The sequence below is a fragment of the Panthera uncia genome, assembly GCF_023721935.1.
Source record: "Panthera uncia isolate 11264 chromosome B3 unlocalized genomic scaffold, Puncia_PCG_1.0 HiC_scaffold_1, whole genome shotgun sequence".
Taxonomy (NCBI): domain Eukaryota; kingdom Metazoa; phylum Chordata; class Mammalia; order Carnivora; family Felidae; genus Panthera; species Panthera uncia.
The window spans coordinates 102,352,441-102,371,719 of NW_026057582.1; the positions used below are offsets into that span (position 1 = coordinate 102,352,441).

The 19,279-nt window shown below is 42.1% G+C and overlaps 1 protein-coding gene and 1 long non-coding RNA gene across 2 annotated transcripts in view; one reads left to right on the forward strand and one right to left on the reverse strand.

The window, feature by feature from the left end:
- The window catches only part of TLN2 (talin 2), a 438,163-nt gene that overhangs the window by 173,039 nt on the left and 245,845 nt on the right, over window positions 1–19,279 (forward strand). The window contains exon 3 of the mRNA XM_049613732.1: window positions 5,821–5,898. The gene's annotated coding sequence lies outside the window, so the exon portion shown is untranslated. The remainder of the gene's footprint in view (window positions 1–5,820; window positions 5,899–19,279) is intronic.
- On the reverse strand, window positions 1,362–5,605 carry LOC125910065 (uncharacterized). Its single transcript, XR_007453843.1, has 2 exons — window positions 4,596–5,605; window positions 1,362–1,537 (listed from the first exon to the last, which is right to left on the reverse strand). It is a non-coding gene; the product is annotated as an uncharacterized LOC125910065 (long non-coding RNA).

The following is a 19,279-nucleotide window of genomic DNA, read 5'->3' on the forward strand; positions in this document are numbered from 1 at the left end:
TGGAGCTACTCATTCACTATGAATATTTGCACATTAAAGTGTCTAAAATGTCCTGCATTGGAGAAACTCGGGTTGTTGAAACCAGCCTTTTACACATTTATGGAGAATCTATTTTTTTTTTTTTTTTTTTTGCTTGTAACATCCCTGACTTCCTAGTTTGCTGGAATTCTGGTTTGAGAGGAATACAAAGAGATTGCTGGAGCTTTTTTCTTTGCCCTGCACAGAGCAAGGTAGCTTATCATTTCTCCTCTCTGGAAACCTTGGGCATTGATGCTTTGAGCTTGTGCTTTGTTGGGTTTCTTTTGACCCCAGCACCCAGCCTCTAGCTGGGAAGTCAGCAGGGAGGGGGGCCATGAAAACAGAACTGGACATTTCGCTTCGGAGTCGGATACCTTCTGACAGTGGAGCTGGACTGTAAACATGGAGCTGTACATAGACAGAAAAAGTTCTCGTGGTTTCAGAAAAAAGCAAGACAGATCCTTGGCAAGTGGTAGGTGTGTTAGGCAATGGGGAGAATTTTTGTTTTCAGAATTTGTCTTTACTCTGTCTCTTCCAGTCTGCATTTTAGGGCTCTGAAGAACTATCTGATTTATTTGCTTCTTGGATTTTGCTCCTGAGGAATTAGGAGTACATGTGTCCAATGTTAGTGATAAATGCAAGCTAAAAGTAGTACATGGGACTCCAGGATAACATGGGTAACATGGGCTGCCACTCCTGCCCCCAGCCAGAAATGGGCATGTAACTTTTGACTCCCCCCTCCCCCAAGTTGCATTGATAACATAGTCAATGAGTACGTAGTTTGTATGTTGTATGTATTACATACTCTTTACTTAAAGTAAGCTAGAGAAAATGTTAATATCCTAAGAGCAAATACACTTACAGTGCTGTATCTGTAAAAAAAAAAAAAAAAAAAAATCCACATACATGTGGACCCACATAGTTCAAACCCATGTTGTTCAATACTCTTCTCATCAGCTCAATTTAGATTTTCTCTGCTTTGGTTGGTGTTATGTTCTAAATAATGTTGGGCAGCAAAAACATTGAAGATATGTTGATATGGGCCCCTCTCCTGATTTTTATGCTCATATTGATGGTGTTAGGACAAAGCTTGAGTGTGTTATTACACTATTCCCTGTCATTTATTTATTTATTTATTTATTTATTTATTTATTTTAAATGTTTATTTTTGACAGAGAGACAGCATGAGCGGGGGAGGGGCAGAGAGGGAGACACAGAATCAGAAGCAGGCTCCTGGCCCTGAGCTGTCCGCACAGAGCCCAATGCGGGGTTCGAACTCACAAACTGCGAGATCATGACCTAAGCTGAAGTCGGACACTCAACCAACTGAGCCACCCAGGCGCTCCACACTATTCCTTGTCTTTTAATGAAATGTTAGGACAGAGGTGTTGTTAGCCACTTCGGATCTGTACCATGTCATGAGATGTCAGTCACATGCCTTGTGAAGGCCCTTTGTGGCTTGAGACGTCCTTGCCTCCTCAGATCCTCTTCACCTTGGCCCCACATTCTTGTGCAAATGCTGCCAAGTAAAATGTGGAAAACAAATGTCCATCAAACCCTCATGGTGAAAAAGTACTTTGTATGGTCTCAGATTACTGAATATGTGTTTTGTTTCTTTAATGCTGTGAAGATGATAATCAGTAGTGGATGTACCATTTGGGGGCACTTTGCTTTAGACACTGAGTTAAGAACTGTATCTATACATTCTCAGTAGCAAATGGCCCGGGATACAAAAGCAGTTAAGTCCAGCCCTAAAGTGCCGAGGGTGGTGACAAGTCCATAGCGTTTGCTATCTTTTGGCCACCTCTACCTACGCCTGTCTCAAATTACTCAGAAAAGGTACCGCGTGGTACTCAAATTACTCAAAAAAGGGAGCTGCCAAATGACGTATCCGATGATGACCCAAAGAAGTCCATTTTAAGGCAGAGTTCTTTAATGTGCTTCTGGTACCTCTAAAATTAGTTTCTATTCATTTGTAGAGGTCTTATCCATGTTAAAGAGGAAGCGCTTTTGATAGGTAAGTGTCATGCATAGATATATACTATTCCACAGTTCTTTTAGGGACCTTACTTCCTATGAGTAGGCAATAAACAATGAGTTTCTGCTCAAGGCTGCTCCCACCAAACTGAGCTCAAGTAAGACCATGTTAGACTCTTGAGCATTGTTGGTTGCTTTAGATACACTATCTTCTATAATCCTCAAAACAGCTCTTGTGATGGGCATTATTACAGAGGAGGAAACTGAAGCACACAGAGGTTAAGACACATCAAGGCCAAATGACTAGTAAGTGATCCAGGGTCAGTCTATACTTTGCACCACCCTGCTGTTGTCTCCCCTAAGTGTATTGTGTTGTGTCTCAAATCCTGCCTCATGTGTCTCAGCTTCAGATGCGGACTTGCTTGGCTCCCTGTCCACCTGCCCCCAAGCATCCATTTAGAAAGATGCCCTTGTACCGGGGAGGGGTGAGAAGAGAGAGGCTGGTGCATGGCCCTGAGTGTCCTGTGTGTTTGTCTGACTTAGGCCCTGGAGACACACATACTTGGTTAGGTCTCATGATTACTCATTACTGAAATTGGATAGTGGTTCTTGTCCTTTGTCTACTTTCTAGGGACTTTTTTTTTTTTTTTTTTTTTTTGAGAGGGAGCCTCCAGGAGATGGAGGGAAGGATTAATTAGATTTGTACTTTACATCCAACACACCTGTAAAGGGATTTGTATGTCTACAAGGGATTATAGCTTTTTAACCAGGTTTATAATTATGGTATTAGGAGGATTCATGCATTATATGGAACTTCTCAACCTTTAAAAATAGGGCAATGAGAAGAATAAATTTGTTTGCTGGAAATAAATTGAACATAATGGTCCCATTATGGGAAAACATTATGTTATAGTCTAAATAGAAAAAAAAAGGCTTTTCATAGATAAACATAATCCAATAAAAATAAATCAGTGAAGTGGTTAAAACATGAGAGTGGAGAATATTTTAACCATAGAAATGGCCCATCTGGACAAGTATGTCCCATTTGTTTTTATTCTTATTCAGGTAGTTTTTTCATCAGCACTCTTACTAGTCAGGAATGAATCTACCTGTCTCTTGAAATACTTTTGCCTTTGTTACACTAGCTTTGAGTCTCCTGCTTCAGTTACTTTGGCTGTAGTCATAACCATTACAAGACATTATATGTCCTAAATCTTCATTGATGTTATTACAGGGTTTACTGTTCTGTTTTCAAACGGAATGGGATGATGGAGAAGATGGAAAATAAAAAGCAGCACTGTATTATGTGGTACTCCTTTGGTCACAAGTAACAAACTGAATTGAGCTAGGTTAAGTAAAAAAGGGGGGTTTTAGAATAAGGATACAGGTGTGTCTTTGGAAACCCAAATGCAAGGACAGAGTGGCCCTGGGGAAGGGACAGGAGCTGGAGATGAGGAAGGGAACTCGTACCGATGTTCATTACAAGCTGTGTGTGATACAAATGTCAGTGAATTCAGAGGAAAGCTGATTGAAGGCACGTAGAAATCTATGTAGTGTAACACTTTACACTGGAGCCTGGAGTATAATAAGACTTCATTGTATTCTTGGGAAAAATCCTGCTCATAAGAAATTCATACAGTATAAGAAGAAAAAATGCTCTAAAATCCTGATAATCAGTGGTGATCCTAACTATTTTGATAAACATCCTTCTAGATGAGTTTTAGGACATCTAGGAACACACACACACACACACACACACACACACACACACAAATAGAATCATACTGTGCATGGTTGTTCACCTGTTTCACGTGGATATCTTTTCATATCAATACATACAAACCTCAATCGTTATTTTCAGTGTCTGTATGGTTTATTTAACCTGCCTCCTATTTGTGAACCTTTAGGGCATTGACTTGTTTTCTCTGTTAATTACAGTGCTATATATATATCCATCTTTCTGCTTACACAATTAACTACCCGTAAATTCTTAGGGGTAGCATTGCTGGATCAAAGAATATGTCATTTTACATGTGGACAAAATTATGTAAGTGGTGGACTACATCATGAACTATGTCTCTAACATTGGCTGTGGTCAGTCTTTAACATCTCTATCAATTTGATAGGTTAAAAAAGCCTCCTTTTTCTAAAGCTGTATGTTTTCATTGTTAGTGTAGTTGATTATCTTCTCCTATGTTTATTGCTATTATGATTCCTTTTTGAAAATGCTTATTTTGAGAGAGCATGTGCTGTTGCAGGAAGCCTGACATGGGGATAGATCTCACGAACTGTGAGATCATGACTTGAGCGGAAATCAAGAGTTAATTGTCTACTTAACCAACTGAGCCACCTAGGCGCCCTGTATTAGGATTCTTCTCTTAATGAAAGCTTATTAATCGTCTTTGTCCATTTTGACGGGACTATTTTCTTACTGCTTTATTTTTTTGCTTAATAAGGAAAGTAGCCTTTATATGTCTGCTGTATAAATATTGTACCTAGTTTCTTACTTTACTTTTTGATGAAAATACCACCTTTTGTTCTTTGTTTTTATTTTTGACACATTTTTGCCATTCACAAATTTGAAATTTTAAAAAACTCACCCAGCCAGATGTCTCACTCCTTTATAGTTTCAGTTTTTGATGTCCTGTTTAGAAAGAGCTTTTCTGGGTGGCTCAGTCAGTTAAGCATCTGACTTGGGCTCAGGTCATTATCTCACAGTTGGTGAGTTCAAGCCCTGCCCTGGGTCAGGCTTTGTGAGTTCGAACCCCATGTCAGACTCTGTGCTGACAGTTCAGAGCCTGCTTCAGATTCTGTGTCTCCCTCTCTGTCTGCCCCTTCCCTGCTCACACGTCGTGTGTATGTGTGTGTGTGTGTGTGTGTGTCTGTCTGTCTCTCTCTCAATGATATATGAACATTAAAAAAATTTTTTTAAAAGCTTTTCTGTCCCTGTGGTATAAAATTATTTGTTTATATATTCTTCTAGGACTCATGATTCTACCTGGAGTTTGGTTTTTTTATAAGCAGAGAGGTAGAGATCTAGATTTTTTCTTTCTCCCAAATAGCTAACCAACACCTTTTATTAACTAGTCTTACATAACTACCCAGGTATGATTACATGTACCTGGGTCTATTTCATATAAGTACTTGGTTCTTTAGTTGAATGTTTATCCTGTTTCAAGGATTCACATATATGTTCTTATTCAGATACTTGTTTGTTAACTGTGGCTATGAGCCATTTTGATTTGGACAGTCGATGATGGTGCTTCTCTGCTTCAGACTGGGTTCCCAGGGACTGGGGTGCTAAATGGTCAGTTGTGAATGGCTCTGAGAACCGGGAATAAAATGGGAACAGTTGAAGCAAGAAGGGACCACTTGATAGACACGTTTGAGGAGCTGAGTAGGAAAAGGGTGAATGAGACCAGAAGGGCTCCTGTAAGCTAATTTTTAAAAAGGAGAAAAGTGCCTGATTTTTGTTGTAAACACTGGCGGGGGCAAGTGGGTGGGGAGATGTATACATTTGGTCTTTGTTTAAATTCAAAACCATTAAGGATTTTTACCACAGGGAAAGGGAAGAATGAGTTTTTGCCTCTTTGCCAACAGTAACATAATTTTGGTCTTTGAAATAACTGTCTTGGGACCTCAATTCCCTGTTGGTAAAGAAAATTCCCAGCCCATGTGTTGGAGCGGAAATTCATTGTTTCCTGAGTTATTTCCTTTCATGCTTAGTATGGGGGGAAATGACCAAATGTATAGATGGAGAATTGTCCCCCCCCCCAAACTGACATCTATAATATCACTTGATTCTGATGATTTCTACTGTTTTAGGTATTGCTGCTGAAGGCTTCTCCGATGCTTTAGGATATCTTCAGGGAAATCAACTCTTTACATAAACTGAGAATTTCGGTGAGTCCTTTAAAAATATAGATCTTCTTTAAAAAACAAATGTTGGGGCACCTGGGTGGCTCAGTTGGTTGAGAGTCCAACTTCGGCTCAGGTCATGATCTCATGGTTCTTGGGTTCAAGCCCTGCCTCCGGCTCAGTGCTAACAGCTCAGAGCCTGGAGCCTGCTTCGGATTCTTTGTCTCTCCCTCTGCCCCTCTCCCGCTTGTACTTGGTCTCTCTCTCAAAAATAAACATTAAAAAAAAAATTTAGGTGCTTAATTACTTTTCAGAGAAAGAGAGAGAGAGGCTCAGCGCTGAGCCTGATAAGGGGCTCGATCTCCTGAACCACGGGATCGTGACTTGAGCTGAAATTGGGAGTTGGACATTTAGCTGACTGAGCCACCCCGTGATCCCTAAAAAATATATTCTCTTATTGGGACCCTTGGGTGGCTCATTTGGTTAAACATCTGACTTAAGCTCAGGTCATGATCTCACGGTTCATGGGTTTGAGCCCTGCATCGAACTCTGTGCTGACAGAGCCTGCTTCAGATTCTCTGTTTTCCTCTCTTTCTGCACCTCCTCTGTGTGCGCGTGTTCTCTCTCTCTCTCAAAATTAAACATTTAAAAAAAAAAGATTAAAAAAAGATGTATCTTCTTACCAATTAGCCACTCCCCTGCATTGATAAAACTTAGTGTGGAAACATTGTCACTTAGCCTGTCTCATTTGATATTTTCTGAGGCAGGCCTGTGTAGCTAGCTGTCTGGTCTTACTACTTACATTGCTGTTTGTTTTTTGCACCTCGTAGTTGGGTGGGGTGAGGATGGGAGCCTGCAAGAATGGATAAGTAGCTGTTTTTTAACCTTACGGCATGAATTCTCATTTATTCACACTTGTTTGCTTTATAAACGTTTGATTTTTGAAGTGTTTGATAAGGAATGTAGAAAATTCTAGTAGTCATTGCACTGTGAAACTGCTTGGTGGTTCTTGGAGCCTTCCAGGGACAGCACACAATTGCTCTAACATGAAATGAACTTGGGTTATATATTATGGGTTTTGCACTCTGATTGTCCCAGATGGGGCTGCACAGTCCCAAGTTCCCTCGGCAGGGACAAAAGGCAGGTCCTCGGTGTCCTTGGATTGACATTTGACAGGTTAAGAAGGATTGGCTGTGTCCCTCTTCTCAAAAACCGTATTGTGGCACATCAGGCTTACTGTTTCTGACCAGCTGCACAACTGGGGACAAGCTGATCTTTGCCAATTTTCGTATCTTCATCTGTAAAACGTGTAGGCTGGCCCCAATTAGTCGTTCCCACACTTTGAGATTTTGTGGAACAGGAAAAAAAAACTTCATGACCAATTTCTAGTATATATTTTTGGCTATGTGTGTATAAAGTTGATCATTATTAAAGCTGGATGAGTGTGTGAGTCTTCACTATGCTTATATCCTATACTATTTTGCTTCAGGATTTTTCATCATTAAAGATTTGGAAAAAAAAAAAAAACCTTCCCATCTAACATCTCATGAAAAAACAAATACTTTGGGGCGCCTGGGTGGCGCAGTCGGTTAAGTGTCCGACTTCAGCCAGGTCACGATCTCGCGGTCCCTGAGTTCGAGCCCCGCGTCAGGCTCTGGGCTGATGGCTCGGAGCCTGGAGCCTGTTTCTGATTCTGTGTCTCCCTCTGTCTCTGCCCCTCCCCCGTTCATGCTCTGTCTCTCTCTGTCCCAAAAATAAATAAAAAACGTTGAAAAAAAAATTAAAAAAAAAAAAAGAAAAAACAAATACTTTAATACTGAAAAAGTAGGAATGTCCTACGTTTGTCTTTAGATGGCATGCGCTTAGCATTTTCATACATGAAAATGTTCTTCTGATTGCACCTCTTTGTCATTTCCCTGCTGACCTGCGACTGTTAGCCATGAACTAGCCAGCACTTGGCTGAAGACTGGCATTTGGGAAATTTTGGCATGCCTGACTGATGGCTAAGGGCTGTTCTGCCTCTAAAGCTGTCTCATTCCTTTGAAGCAGGATAGAACTGTACCGTAGTCCACAATAGCTCTTGCGAGAAGATGCCGTGACAGTTAGCCTAGTTGAATTGAGAGGTGAGGTCAAACAGAAGAGAAGGGACCATTCCCTTGGGAAACCCAAATAAAAATGGCTGATTGACATGAGCATGCCATTGAGCTGTGAGCTATCTTGCAGTCAATGTAAACATAAATTTGACGGGATCTTAAGTTGTTGGATAAAAGGATACAGAATCCTCCTTTCTCACCATGGTGGGCAGCCCCCCGGCCAGGTAGTATCTGACAGATGAGTGTGCCCCTGCAGTGTGGGGACGCTGAGAGGCAGGAGTGCAGTGGGCTGAATGCCTGCCTGCAGGGAGACCAGTGCTTACAGTCTATGTGAGGAGCGGAGGACTGGGGAGGGGTGGAGGGCACGGCCCAGAGTTCTGCGCTGAGGGCAGTGGGATCACGTGTATAGGGGATAGGAAAGGGTAAGGGAGCTCTCCTGCTTAGGAACCATTTGGTTGTCCTGGTGTTGCGTGTTGTCCTTGGAGGACCTACAGGTCCTGTTTGGTTAAGGGGCTTGGGCCCAGAGGGCAGGAAGCACCTCAGACATAAACCTTTCCCTGGGTTCCAGATCTGAGAGCAGTGAGCCAAGTGCTTTCTTAGGCCATGGCCTGTACAGAAGGGAAAACTGGGCTTTCCATTTACTTCTCCTTGGGGTGTATGGCTGTGACTGGGGGCAGGGTGGGTGGAGAACAGGGGCAATAATGGACTGAATCACTAGGACAGGAAATTACCGTGGGGAAGGAGCAGTAATAACACCTATTTCAAGATGCCTACATAATCCTGGCTGCTTTTGAAAGCTCTGTGAAATCATACTGTGGCCAACATTGATAGGAACACAGTGGTTCAGTCCTTTGGAATTCCTCCCCTGGTGATTCCTTTAACATTCCTATTTTCTGGCAACTTAAATGAAATTTGACAGACTTACCTCGTTGTTTTCCCTTCTGTCAACCCTTCTCTTGGTTTACTGCCTGATTTGTATGTTTCATTTGGCTTGCTTTCTGAGGATATTTATTTCACTATCCTTTTTAGGAAAAAGCTATATCAAACAACAGCAACATTTGTCTTAAATGTATACGAATACGAGAAATTATCTGAAATCTTGACACTGCTGAAAGTGTCTAAAGTCATGAAGAAATGCTCGCAGAAGCTTTTATTTTGACATAAACCAGAGAGGGGAGAATTGCTTTAAGGGATGTGGGCCAGGCTGAGGCTGAATACAATTTAATGAATGAAAAATAAAATCAATCAATCATGTTCTGAGTATTTCAGAAGGCTAAGCACTGCTGGGCGAGATCTTGTAGGGGTGAACGTTGAGAATTGGAGATAGCCATGCTTCACAGGAATAAACGTGTGCTCTTAACGGGTTATGTGCATGAGAGAGGAGAGAAATTGATAAAGTGTTTGGGGGGGCACATATGACAAATGACTTGTTTAACGTTTTACTTAATGACTCGTGATGTATTCTGGATTTAAGAATAGATGTAATATTCTGAACTTATCTCCATTTTCCCTGCAGGCTTGTAAGAAAAATATTTAAAAACCAATTTTAAATGAAAAACACTGTTTCTGACTCTCTGGGAATCGTTAATTCCCAGTGCTGTTTAGGGGAGGTCTTGAATCGGTAAAATTCAAAGCAGGATCTACATAGCTGTTTGTCATTATCAGTCCCTTAAAAGCTCTGACGTCAGGAAAGGTGAGTTCCGATGCTTATTTTTCCTCATTAAAAATGTAATCTGTTAGGCACTTTTGTCTTCCTGCCATCCTCCATTATTAGCTGGATTCTTTAGATTACTCTGCTGTTTGACTGGAGGCACTGCCACTTGCTTACCCCCCTGTGGGCTCCCTGAGTGGCTGGGAGTCCTAATTAGCATCATCCTAATTAGCATCACATCCTTGATCAGGGTTCCCTGTCATGTGTGAGGCTCCTCACTCTGCTGTCTGTGCTTAGTAAATGTTACAGAACAACAACAATTTCCAGATTGTGTTTCATTAAACTTAGGAATTCACGGGTATAATAGAATGTGCTGTTTCTGTATGCTTTTTGACTAATGAGGCTCATCACTTAATCTCTTTCAAGGTTAGCCCTGTGGAGAGCTCAAGATTTGAACCTTTTCTAAGAAATGATCGTCATTCCCGAACTTAACGGCTCTGCAATATTTGTGTCTGCGTTGAAATATTCTCCTATAGAACACAAACCTTTAAAACTCCCATAGTTTAGCTATGAAGTCCCATATTCTGAAGACCTAAAATGATCAACAAAGCCTTTCTGTTTATAACAAATCGGAATTGGACAGCTTTTCAGACCAGAAAATAACTAGTCTACTTGCAGAGTTTAAAAATGATTTTAAGCACGCTGCAGGCCAGCTTAAGCGTGCTGCAAGGACTCAACACGGCACCGTGAAGCCTGCTGTATGTTGAGAAAAAACCTACAGCTGTGATCTAAACATTAGTCTTCTAGAGGATCTTGCCTGTAATATAATGTTAGTCGAAGTAATGCATGCAAATGGCTAACAGTGGAAAACATTCCAGAACGGCTTGTAATGAAAGCAATAGGGTTTTACTTTACCTCTTCCTTCACTTAGTCTTGCTTTTCTCAGAAGCAACCACCTTTTTTTTTCCCCCTGCAGATCATTTTTACTTTTGTGGCTTGGACATGTATAAATACTATGCTAGCAGCACCTTTTCTCACTTGATCAGTTTTAAGAGCTGTTGATGGTGTCTTCTTGTGATTGCTGATGAGCTCACTCTGACCATCCCCCTTCTCCCTTCCTCCCTGCAGCTGATTAACATTTTCAGTCCCATAGCTGTCTCCTCCCTGCCCCCTCAGCAACCTCCTCCATCCTTGTTCTGTCTCCTCCATAGGCTGTTTCTTGTTGACCTCCTCCCCCCACCATCATCTACCTCTCCATTTGGGGCAGCTGTACCTTTGAATTTCTAATGCTCCATGTTGGTGATATTTATATTCTCTCGTTTAGTACGGGCTTCCATGATTTACCTGTGACTTGATTCTGAATGTTAAATGCAAGAAGCGGCATTTACTCTGTTGGGATGAGGGTAGCAGCTGTTCCCATCACAGCCCAGTTACGTGGTGAGATTATAGTCCTTCCTCTCTGGGCCTGATGTCCCCATACCTTGGCACCTCCGTGGAGCATGTTTGAATGGATTCTCCCTTTTAGGTGGTAACAGCCATCTTGGGCACGGCCTCAAGTTTTCCTAGCTTCTCAATCTTCCCGTTCTTCTGAGGAACCTGCTTTCTGTTTGGAGGTCTTAGTCCCGTTGCCCCCCACCCTCCACCTTCAACCCAGAACCGTCTAAATTCTCAGGGTGTGCTGCCTACCCCTAAGCCAGTGCTGATGGCTTGGAAAAGCTAATCAGTGTTAATACTGTTGGAAAAATGGCTTCAGGCTCTGGTGTCTCAGAAGAGGTAATCACCTTGGTCTTTAAAATTAGCCTTCATTTATTGAGGATCTGGTGTGTGAGGCACATAGGCATTTGAGGCCTGGTGTCTGCAGAAATGCTCACACCAGCCCTTTGGAACAGAAAAATTACCATGGACACTGCTTCCATGAAGAAGTTGAGATCTAGATCAGAGACTCATCCAAGGCCTCCCCTGGGAAGTCCTTCTTAGATCCTGGGCTGGGTGGGGGGGGCATGGTGTCAGCTGTGGTTTCCTAGGTGAGAAAAGAGCACTTTTTTCAACGAACCCTCCCCCCAGCCCGAGAAAATGGCTGCTGTTCTAAGGAAAACCAGCCCTGCTTAATTCCACCCTCATCCTTGTTGTGGGTATGCTGTGTGGCCAAGAATTCATTATGCAGAAGTCTGTGACTGGAAATGGCACTCTCCTTACCTACTCAGTGTTCCCTTTGTGAACTTGAAGCGAGACAGGGGCTTCCTACTCAACCCTGCTGGTAAATAGGGAAAAGGTGCTTTGTCAATGGTGTCGGTGGGTTTAGAGGGTTTTTTAGAGCCTGGAGTATACGTGTGGGAGTCTGGTACATTTGATCCTCTTAATGTATATTGTGTTTTGGTGGCTCTTTTAGAAGAGAGTTTGGGAAGACCATCACATTTACGTTTAACACTTTATTTTCTTATGAATGTGGCGGTCTGGGTAAATCTTTCCGTTTACCTGTGTCTGGTGGATTACGCTTATGGTCCTGACCAGGTGAATGGCAGGTGCCCAAATCAGGCGGCTCCCTTACACGGCATTGGGCTTCCTTTTCTCCAGCTGCTTGCTCTCCTCATGATGCAGACCCGGGTAAGGTGGAACGAGCAGTCTCTCCTCAAACCTGTCTTGAGTTGGTCGTCTGCTTTCTAGGCAAATAGCTCATGGACGAGTGGTTGGCGTTACTCTTTGTCACTCTGCTCAGTGAAGGCGGTAGTAGCATTAACGTCTTCAGTCGAAGTGCAAAGAGTGCTTACTTTCCAAACCTCTAGACCTACTCAGTTTGTGCTCTCAAGTAAGTAGTGAATGAAAGGGAAGTCGGTTGAGCTGCACCTCGTTTACATATGGGAGAGGTGTTTAGCCTTAGTGACGTCCAGTCTTAATGCACAGATAGGGGTCAATATTTACCTTGATGCAATGGTTACAGAAGTAATCTCTCCTGCTTTGAGACTTAGTAGTGATACTACTAAGTCCAAGGTGACCCTAGTAAGAACTTCTAATGATCCAATTCCGGCTGACTATTTTTAATTTTTATATTTACTGACTGACTGTAAGGAGAGGATAGGGTGCTAAGCAGGTAGGGTTGTAATCTGGGTGAGACCTTTTTGGTTCCATTCTACAAAGATCACTAACCCTCACAGTTATATAGGTGACTTGACCTTTGTGTAAAAGTGACTTACTTGGACAGTTTAAATCTTGATCAAAATTTTATCCCATGGTTGGAAATGGAGCTTCTAGAAGAGTGGGACTGAACCCAACCCTTTAGCATGAGAAGGGAATAAGGGTTTTGTATTACCTTTGTATTACCTGATGCTAAATAGTCCCCAAATTAGTTACATATTCTTCCATTTATTTACCTCTAAGTAGTGAAAATGATTCCATCTCCCCTGTAGGAGACCATTTGGCTCCAGGCATCGGGGTCATGCAGGATGCGTGGTTCATTTTGCCAGCCCTTTGGAAAGTTTGATGCAGGCCCCAGGACATGACCTGTGTGAAAGTGAGGCCTCGTCTCCTTGGTTGGCCACTGTTCTCAGACATTTGGATTCAGAGGAAGCATATTCAGTTTTCTGAACTAGGAAGGACAAATACAGATCAACACTGCACAGTATAACGACGTGGGTCTTGTTCTCTTGGGTCTCCACGCTCCACAGGTGCAGAGGCATCTGACCAATGAGCAGGAGGAGAGGAAGTTTGGAGGAAGGAGCTATATCTAAGGGGGTAGAGTAGGTTTCCAAGAGAAAGCAGCATTTATTTCTGAGTGAATTGGTTTCAGTTTTGCTCCTTCCAGCAGAACAGATGATAAGCCACAGTGGGTTAAGCAAGAGAGAAGGTGATGTTTTCTCACCTGGAATGAAGTCCCGAGATGGGCTGCTTAGGGCTGGCAGGGGTGTGGGCTCCTTGCAGGGTAAGTAAAATTTCACATCTTACTTGGAGGTAGACTTCTTAAAATTTTTTTTGAGGGTATGAAAAGTGAGGTAAACTTTTATTTTTAAAAAATCTTTTTCAATGTTTACTTATTTTTGAGAGACAGAGACAGAGTGCGAACGGGGGAGGGCCAGAGAGGGAGGGAGACACAGAATCTGAAGCAGGCTCCAGGCTTGGAACTATCAGCACAGAGCCCAACGTGAGGCTCGAACTCCCAGACTGTGAGGTCATGACCTGAGCCGCAGTCAGATGCTTAACTGACTGAACCACCCAGTCACCTGGGGATAAACTTTTAAAACCAGTACTTAAAGCAAAAAACCCTCGGAGACAAAATTGCTCCTGAACATCCCATGGGAAGATGCCCCATGAGGGGCTGGTATTCTCTCTCCTGGTCAGTCCAACAGAGCAGGCTTTTCTCCGAGCTCTGGAAGAGCTTGCTGCTAAGTCATTGGTGCTTTTGTTTAAGGCCCATGCTGTAAACGGTAGAGCGGCTTGGGCATCCAGGTAGGACCCCAAGAGAAACCTAGTTCCCTGGGTTTTGCTCAATGTCTGGAAGTTCTTATGTCCCTTCTGTGGTCTTTCTAGGACTTGCTTGCTCTCTGAGTGGGAGTGGAATTGCCTGCTGGATTGATTATTTATACCTTTTCTTATGGAGGCTTTGAAACCCATGCAAAAGCGAAGAGAATTTTATAGTGAACTATATGTCCACCATCCTGGTTCAACACGGATTAATCCTAGTCTTGTTTCATCTGTACCCTTCTTTCTTCCCACTCCTGGTTTTGAAACACCTCTTTGCTATTTTATTCTATCAGTATTTCAGTATATGTCTCTCCAAGGTAAGACTTAGACCACATCACACTAAAAACATAAAAATTACCAATATTTCCTTAATGTCAATAAATATCAAATTAATGTTTGACTTTTCTCAGTTGTCCCACGTCCTTTTTGTTTGTTTGTTTGTTTGTTTATTTGAATCAGGATCCAAACGGGGCTTCCATGTGGCAATTGACTGATGAAGGAGTCAGTCCAGATCAGAAGAAGATGAGAGACCCATCTCCCCCACCCCCCTGTGATTTGTTTGTTGAAGAAACTGGATTGTTTGTCCTTTAGAGTAGAAAGCCTGAGAATGATCTCCCTCCCTTATCGAGAGACATATGACAGTGTTGAGGGATATTTTTACTCGTCACATTGTAGGGAGGCTTACTGGCATCTAGTGGGTAAAGGCTTAGGATGTTGCTAAAATCCTATGGCACACAGGACAGCCCTCCACAGCAAAGGATTATCTGGCCTAAAATGTCAGTAGTGCTGAGGTGGAGAAACTAGGCTGTGGAATTTCCCATACTGTGGATTTCAATGATTTCTTCTCTCTGGTGCCATTTAACCCTTTTCTCCGTTCCTTGTGTTTTTTTATGATTTGTTAAAGCTTAGGTTTTGGTCACTTTCAGATCCAGATGTTTGTTTCCGTCTTGTCAAGCCTGCATCAAACCTAGGCTGTGTATTTTCATTAAATTCATAGTCACGAATGGACTCACTCTTTTGTGATGTTGGTGGTCATTGATCATTGCCTGTATCTTTTCGTTCATTAGTGATTGTGAAATAGTGATTGTCAGTTCTATCATTCCTTCCTTATTTATATATGAGAATAGTTAAAGAGAAGTTTCATGGCAATTGTTTGTTTACCTTGAGGTTCATAGAAGCAAGGATCAAGGCTTGATATTCCCTATATTTTCAAATACACTGGGTTCCCTGGTGGCATCCTCCAAAAGTGATCCCTGAAGTTTTATTTTTTGTTTTGTTGTTGTTGTTGTTTTGGTGTAAATATAATTGATGCATTTCAATGTAATCTCCTTACTGATATTCAAATTGTGCCAGTTCTGGCCAGCAGAAACTAACTCAAGTTGGCTGCCAAATCCTTTTGGACAAGATTTGAGGTTTTTTTCTTCTTCTTTAGTATCCTTTCTGGTGTGACACAGTGTCACAGGCTTGTCTTATGTGGTTCCTACTCCCGACTTAGATCTGCCACTTTTCCAAGGAACTCTGGTTCCGTTGAGTATTTAAAAAGCACAGAGTAGAAACTAAGAATGTTTATTCTCATTGGATGCATCGTTGTTTCTGAATCTTTTCAGTGGACCAAACTAGGGAATACATGTGTATATATGTGTATTTGTGTTTGTGTATCTTATATATAAATGTAAAACCAATTATTTGTATGGATACTTCTAAGTAAAATTGAGGTATAGAGGGTTCTACTTGATCACTTTTATATCTATGTTCTTTCTTCACCACCCCCCCCCCCCCCCCGCACCCAGGTCTCAGTGACCCCATATTTTTTCATTTGCTGTATCTCATGATATGTCATACACAACAGACTTGGTTGTAAAGATGTTTGGAATAGTTCTTACCTGTGTGATTGTGCCACCAGCTGTATATATAGTTAAGTTCATTGTTTGATTTCATTTCTGGTTTTGGGAGATTCCCTTTTCAATTGGATTTTGTGCAATATTGTCATGGTTTCCAAGTCTCATCTACAACATGAGGAGTATTCAGAGGGGTTTGGTTTTACCCCTCTTGCCTTGCCGTCCTGTTTCCTCCCTCCCCATATGTGGCATTTGAAAAAAATACAGTTTGTCTTTGCACTATCTTCTTTTTTATTTAAATTTATGTGGAGAAAGAGAAGACAGGATGGGCAGAGAGAGAGGGAGAGAACCCCGAGCAGGCTCCGCACTGTCAGCCTGGAACCCAGTGTGGGGCTTGAACTCGCAAACTGCAACATCATGACCTGAGCTGAAGTTGGACGCTTAGCCAACTGAGCCACCCAGCGCCCCTACGCAATTTTTTTTATACTAGCAATTATGTGTGTGCTTTCATATTTACATATCCCTCCCTTTTTCAGTACACAATAGTATACTGTACATATTTTACCTACCTTTTTCGCTTAATTTATCCTGGCCCTTGTCCAGAGTAGTGCACAGAGATAATCCACACACATTTGCACAGCTGCCCAGTCCTGCACTGTGTGAGTTTGCTCTTACTTTCTCAGCCTGCCCTTTTGGTGGGCGTGTGTGGTTTTTCATCTTTCACTATTATGAATAGTGCTGTGTGGAATAGCCTCGGGCACCCTTAAAATTATTTTTCTTTTCCAACTTTATGGAAGTTAACTGTGTATATAATGTGACTCCTTTTATGAAGAGAGAGAAGGATGTCTGCAGGCTGGTGGGATGAAGCAAACTCTGGAACGAAACAGGGAAGTTAGGTTTGGGAGAAATAGAGAAGCGCTTTTGGGCGGAATAGACATTCTGTCTTCAAGTGGAAGAAATCAGGCTTAGGAAGCCTAGTGGAATCCAGGTTTTCACCACCAGTGTTGCCTGGCCAAAGTTATTCAGTGTTACACTTCAGGGCAGGAGTTGGCCATCTTTTCCGGCAAAGAACCCAGACTGTAAATATTTTGAGCTGCCATCTCTGTTGCAGTTTCTAAAGTCGGTGTCGGAATACAAAAAGCAGCCATAGATAATTCATAAATAAATAAGCGTGGCTGTGTTCCAATCAAAGTAGAGTTGGGCGCTGAACTTTGGATTTCATACAGTTATCATGTGTTATGAAACAGGATTCTTTTGGATTTTTCTCCCCCAACCATTTAAAAATGCAAGAGTCATTCTTGGCTTGTTGCCCATAGTTTGCCAACCTCTGATCTGGGCATTTGGGAGCCGTAGAAAGTTCTTGAGCACAGGAAGGACCTCCTCAAAAGGATTATGGACATTGGATCAAAGAGGACTCCATCAGAGGGGAGGAGCCCAGGCTGTTCAGGAGGCTGGCTGTTGATGGTCTCCATGTGGATATAATTGGAAGGTGTCAGTGGGAGAGGGAATGGATTTCTTCTTTTTGTATTACCTGAGATGAGAGAATTAGTGAGAAGCATGGACCTCATTATATTGTTTGATAGGGAATTTGCTTTATGTATAAAATTGGTACTCTTTAATCTTCCATCGGTTATATACAAAGAAAGAGCCATACTCCCCATTGTACATTGTGTGAGGGTGAGGGCAGAGTCATCTCATTCCTGCCTCTACTTCCCACCCTCACCCCATCAAGAAGCCCAATACTCAGCCCATTCACCAATGATCCTGTTGTGTCAGCTGCCTTGTACCTCTCGTTTTCCTGCGACATTTGCAGCTGACTGTTGAGAAAACAGTATTTTGTTTGTGGGAGGAAAATCAAAGACGATATAAATGAAAAAATGCATTTTCATATAATGGAAATTATTAGAGCAACTTTTAAAATGTCACTGCAGATTAATGCAGACAAGGAGGAGCTGAATATATTAGAAAGTAGGTCAAGTTACCTCATGTTTATGAATGAGGTGAATTACAGTGTGGGTTTAGGTTTATAAAATTGTGTGATACTATGGTTTATAGGAATTACCCTAGCCCAAATGATATTATGGCAAAGTATAATTAAAATAAATTGAGTTTGTTTCTTGATCCTTTGTGGCTCAGTATTTTATACCTAATATTTTATGAATTTAATAAACTAGAGAAAGTGATGAGCTTCTTGTTACTGCTCACATATCCTGTACTAGACACAGAATCTACTTGAGGGAGTTAAAGCTAAAGTAGATTTAATGCAGAGGATGAGTGCTTCCAGAATCCTTGGAAGGTGTGGAGGTGGAATTGGCTCTAGGTAAATCCTCTAGGATACCCCCACACCCCCAGAACCATTTTCTCCTACCAGAACTAGGAAAACTGCCAAGGCTGTGGGAAACCGTCGAATTAGGAACCCAGTATTTGAGATGCTGGCTCCTTCCCTGTGCCTTCTCTGCCAAGAGACCTTGCGTTTTCTGAATGCCCTAACACCCTGCCTCTTTCCCCAAGACTCAGTTCCAAACCAAAGTTGCCTGTGAGCCCATCTCATTCGTGGAGAGAGTGTGTCACATTGGACTCCAGAGCTGCAAAGGAAGCTGGGCAATTTGCAGTGTTGGGCTGTCCAGCCTCTCGCTGCTTTGAGTGAGCCAATCTCCTGAATTGCCTCAGTCTTCATTTTCAGGAAATGCCGCTTGAGAGATGCATGCTGCCACAGGTAGGCCTTTGAGGGATGGTATGTCACAATCTCCCTTCCTTGGACACACAGGATACATTTTGATAGACTTACAAATGAGGCTAATAAACGGTGTAATGTGTCACCTTGCCACTTGTGTGGTTAGTTAACCTGTATTAGTTAATAGTGTTACTGATAGCATAGAGAACTCGGTAAGGAAACATTTACCATTTCAAGAAAATCTTTTTTGGGGTTGGAATTATTGGAATACTAGGAATGGAACTCCTGTAGATTAATAGTAAAAACTTCAGGGATGGTGAAAACATATTTTCTCCACGAAGGATGGTAGGTCAAAATACCGTGTTGATCATTCATTACTTGAGCATTCGTTGTGCTAACCCAAGTGGAAGGACAATGGTAAGGCTTTTGTTCACCACGGTGTTGCCATCTAACTTCCTCACTATCACATTCTTCTATGAGTGTTTACTTGGGCACCCCCTTTTTCATCTGGTTAGGAACAGTCATGCCCAAGGGAAGAGTAGATGGAGTACTTCAAACAGGAGGTTGTTGATTTTGAAGTTGGGCAGACCTGGGTACAAATCTTAATTCCACCACCTACTAGAATTAAAAATATTGGCAAAACTTAGTTTTCTGTACCTATGTCTTCTGTTGAGAATGGAATTAATAATAACGTTCAGCACAAGCCTGCCATGGC